Genomic DNA, 3,480 nt, shown 5'->3' with positions numbered 1-3,480 from the left:
CCGCGTGCAGCAACAAAGACCCAGTGCAGCCAAAAATAAATAAATAAATTTATTAAAAAAAAAACATATAGTAGAAAAAATATATATATAATATGTAGCAGAAAACCTAAACAATCAACAGAAGGGTGGAAATAAAGCTGATAAAATTCTTGTGATTTAAAAAAAAGAAGGAAAGATTAAAAATGGAAAAAATATATATATAATTAACTTAGAGGTACATTTCAGAAAATCCAATAGTCAACTAATAGAAGTTTCCCAAAAAGAAGATAGAGAAGATAAAGTGAAAAGAAAATTTCCCAGAACTGATGCACATAGCCTGCCAGACTGGAAGACCTCACTTAGTATCTAGCATTATGAATTTTAAAAATACCCACACTAAGTCATATCATGAACTTTCAGGACACCTGAAACAAAGATCCTAAAGCTTGCAGAAAGAAAAATTACAGGTCACAAATAAAAGTTCTGGAATCAAAATAGCACAAGGCTTCAAACAGCAACAATGAACTACGGAAAACAATGAATAAATGCATTTTAAAGTGCTTACCTACAATTGTACAGTCTATCAAACGATCAGTGCAGTGGAAGAATAAAATAAACCCATTTCAGATATGCAAAAGCCTCAAAAAATTTACATCCCATTAATCCTTGGGAAACCACGGAAGGATATGCTCCACCCAACAGGGAAGTAAACCATGAACGCAGCAGCTGTGGATCCAGGAAACAGAAGAGGGGTATAAGAAAGGACCGGGGTGAAGGCAAAGAGAAATCTCAGGGCAAGAGCTATGCCCCAGGTGTAGAGAACAACCAACGTGCCTGTCATGTGTTGAGCTGTGCTCCCGCAAAAGTCATATGTTGAAGTTGTCCTAACCACCTGGACTTCAGAATGTGACTGTACTTGGAGATGGCGTCTTTAAAGAGGTAAGTTTAAATGAGGTCATTAGGGTGGGCACTAATCCAATATGACTGGTATCCTTATAAGAAAAGGAAATCTGGACGTAGACACAGAGGGAAGACCATGTGAAGACCAAGGGAGAAGATGGCCATTTACAAGTCAAGGAGAGAGGCCTCAGAAGAAACCAGCCCTGCCAACAGCTTGACCTTGGACTTCTGGCCTCCAGAAGTGAGAAAATAAACATCTGTTGTTTAAGCCACCCAGTCTGTGGTACTTTTTTACGGCAGCCCTGGCAAACTAAAAACAGTGCCCAACCTAGAACAGGTCAAGAACAAGTCCAATCAATCCAGGAAAGATTTCAAACAAAAAAGAATCTGATGTGTTTACCCTATCCACACTGAGAAATGTTACAGTGGTGTTAGAGATCTGGAGGATGAATTAATGATAGGTTCATAGGAAAAGACACAAACAAAAATGAAGGGGACAAAATGGTGTAAGAATGGAGACATACTCATACACGATGGTTCAGAGGTGAATGATACTTACCTAGCAAATAACATAAACCTAGAATACTGATTTAACCAAAAGTTGGTTAATAACTATCCTGAAAAGATGAGGGGAACAGAAGTGTGTATGTGGACAGATGATGTGAAAGAGCTAAATTCTCATCTTCCACAGTAGGAAGTCAATAGACAGTATCAGAAACTGAAAAATCAAGACGTGGTAATATACGCCTAGTATTTAAATATGGAGGCAAATATTAGAAAATAATGCTAAAATACTTTAAGTGGTTGCCTTTGGGTAGAAAATAATGCAAAAATACTTAAAGTGATTGCCCTTGGGGAGTGACAATCAGGGGTTAGGGCAGGGGTGCTGATGGGAAGACTACTCTTTTTCATAGAAATCTCAGTAGAACTATTGGAATTTTAAACTATTGGGTTGGCCAAAAAGTTCATTTGGGTTTTCCGTAACATCCTGCAGAAAAACCCAAACGAACTTTTGGGCCAACCCAATACTTACCTGTGTTTTTTTAATAAAAATAAAAAATTTAAAAGCTTAAACAGACCACTAAAGACCTTTAAAAAAGGTTGCTCGTCCCTTTACCCAGAGGACTTTCAGTGGTGTGATGTGAGAAGCCAGAAACACAGTGTGTTGAAGAATAAATGAGACACGAGATAGCAAAAGGAGACTGGTTTTCAATAAGCTGTGTTGATAAATGAAATGGGATGGGGACAGAGAGGACAACACGATCAAAGAAGTTTTTCAAAGGTGGCAGTGCTTAAGATGACACTTCTGCTGGCAATGTCCTCCTCAGAAACTGCTTGCCAAGGAACTCCTTAAAACTATTAGATTAGCTGTACTCCCATGCCTGTCCCTGGTGGTTCTTTTTTTGCCTCACCAGTTGTCTTGCTGCGCCAGTATCTTTCCAAGGGAGAGTTCACGATGTATGCGAAGGAACAATTCCACAGAGCAGCCTTCTGGCAAGAACTCTTGTATCTCTGTTAAATGTGGCTGGCAGAAAAAACCTTTCTGAGCCACCACCTAGATGAAAGGTAGCAACCTGACTGAGCTCATCAGACACAGACCAGGGAGTAGCTGAGTTAGAGAACTTCCTTAGGGTCAGCTTCCACATGATGTTCATTTATAACACAGAACAGAGAAAACAACCATCATATGCAGTATCAGACTTTCCAGGATACAACGCTTCAAAATTAGAGACTTAAACAATGAAGCCAATTTGCCCAAGTATTCATCAAATATTTACCAAGGCTTATGATGTCATGACAGTTAGACCCTTTCTTGAGCAAACAAAGGTTTCTGGTTTCCTCTGCAACTAAAAATAATTAACACCTCCCACATGATCCAGCTGTGTGTTCCAGAGGTAAACTAGCAGAAGGGGCAACTTAGAAAAAGTCAAGGTCAAGGCACCATTCCACTGTGAGAGGCAAGTGGAGAAAGACTGCCGCAGGTTACGTTCAACAAAGAAGCAACAACACAAGGAGCCATGCAAGTCTCCCCAGATGTTCCAGGCTTTAAATGTCGCACCCTATTCTGTTCATCAAGCAACCTTTATAGTCTATAAAAGTTTTCAAGTTTTCTGAGTAGCTCCACCCAGTTGATAACAATTACCCTGTCAGGTAAATTACCCAGCATTTAGCATTTACGCTTATCAGTTGGTCTCTCCTGCTCAATTGACAATCAATCCCTAAAAGTTTATCCAGTGTTAGATGGCGTATCTGACAATTCAGTGAAAGGAAATTGGTCAAATCCAACAATGGACGCCAAAAGAAAGAAATGTCTAATCACAAAAATACTACAACTAATTACAAATAGTGATTAGGTTCTAAAGAGATTATCTCCTAGGTAGATTTTAATAGAAATCTTGAACAGTTTGGGGCCGGGGTGGTGGTGGGGGGAGATACCCTGATGATTGGGTAATAACAGAACATGACAAAAACACTATAAATTTTCTGCACACACACACATACATACACACACACATACACACACACACACACACACACACTAACATTACAAGTCTAGTCAGAAGGAAATACACCAGAAAAGGAAGATAGAATTTTAAAAAA

Source organism: Phocoena phocoena, chromosome 14 (assembly GCF_963924675.1).
Source record: "Phocoena phocoena chromosome 14, mPhoPho1.1, whole genome shotgun sequence".
NCBI classification, from domain to species: domain Eukaryota; kingdom Metazoa; phylum Chordata; class Mammalia; order Artiodactyla; family Phocoenidae; genus Phocoena; species Phocoena phocoena.
This window is presented reverse-complemented; position numbering follows the sequence as displayed.